The following is a 1,314-nucleotide window of genomic DNA, read 5'->3' as shown; positions in this document are numbered from 1 at the left end:
TTTACTATATATTTAGAATATAGTTATTAGTTATCTAAAGTTACCATCTAATACCAAAGGTCATGTTAAATTTAAAATTTTTAAAAATATAGCTAATTGAGGACAAATAAAATTAAGTTTCCTTCTTTAAAAATAAAATTTTTCTTTCCCCCAAACTTAAATTATTAAAAGATTTTGCATGAAAAACTTAAAAAGAAATAAAGGGTGAAAGAAAACATTCAATACATAAAGAAAAGACTTACCTGTTGAAGGTTTTGATACTGAAACTAATTTTAAAATATTGCAGGTGCTAATATGAAAAGCTACAAGACTTAAAACATTAAATAACACATAATACATATAAAAATTTGCTGAGAAAGAATTTACTACAAATAAATTTAACAAAGTACTAAAAACTAGCAACAATACTAAAATAATTTCCAATGTCAAAGTAGTTTTACAATACTACTGTTCACAATATAACATAACATCTAAAATAAAACAAAGTATCACACTCTAAAAGCAAACAATAATAACAATAAAGTAGAACCAACTATAAACTAAACAAAAGATCAAACTAAAACATCACCAGTCATCATCTTCATCTTCTTCTACATCAAAGTTTTGCTATTGATACGGGGTAAACACAGAGTGAGTAGGAAACTGAATTGAGTGGTCACCCCTTATGTATCTAGCCATCACATCATCATAAGCAGCATCATATTAAACTTCTGCCTTGTGAAATCATCATTATGTGCATTTCTGGCTTCCATATTTTCTATTTTGTTTTCCATGTCCCTGGAGAGTAGGGGTACTAGAAGTAGAAGGAATATCTCTACTCCTACTTCCAGATCTCCATCCAACATGAGATTCATAAGTTTTAATATTTGCAGGCCCAATAGGTTTTATATGTTTAATCCTTTCCTCATTCATTCCAAAATCAACTCCTGCATTGTTCACATAGTGTGAAGATCAGAGCAGGGTGTGCTAAACCACCAGTAGTTTCACCCAAAGCAATAAAACGAGTGTTTCTATAAACAATAGAGCCTACATCTATCATTCTCATCTGCTGGATACAGAAGTTCAAGATGGCTCTATCTTTTGTAACCTCACTATGATGATTTATTGGTATCATTTTAGTAGATATAAAATAATGTCAGGCCTTAGATACTACATTTAACATAGAAAGAGGAAAGTTTACCTTAACATTATTCTTCACCTTCCAAGCTCCTCTTCCATCAGTAAGAAAAGAAATAACTTCATCTAAGGCCTCATTTGTAGCAGAAAATGATTTGTACTGACAACTATACACATCCTCTAACTGATAAAATTCAT

This window comes from Phalaenopsis equestris, unplaced genomic scaffold, assembly GCF_001263595.1.
Source record: "Phalaenopsis equestris unplaced genomic scaffold, ASM126359v1 Scaffold000734, whole genome shotgun sequence".
Lineage (NCBI taxonomy): Eukaryota > Viridiplantae > Streptophyta > Magnoliopsida > Asparagales > Orchidaceae > Phalaenopsis > Phalaenopsis equestris.
This window is presented reverse-complemented; position numbering follows the sequence as displayed.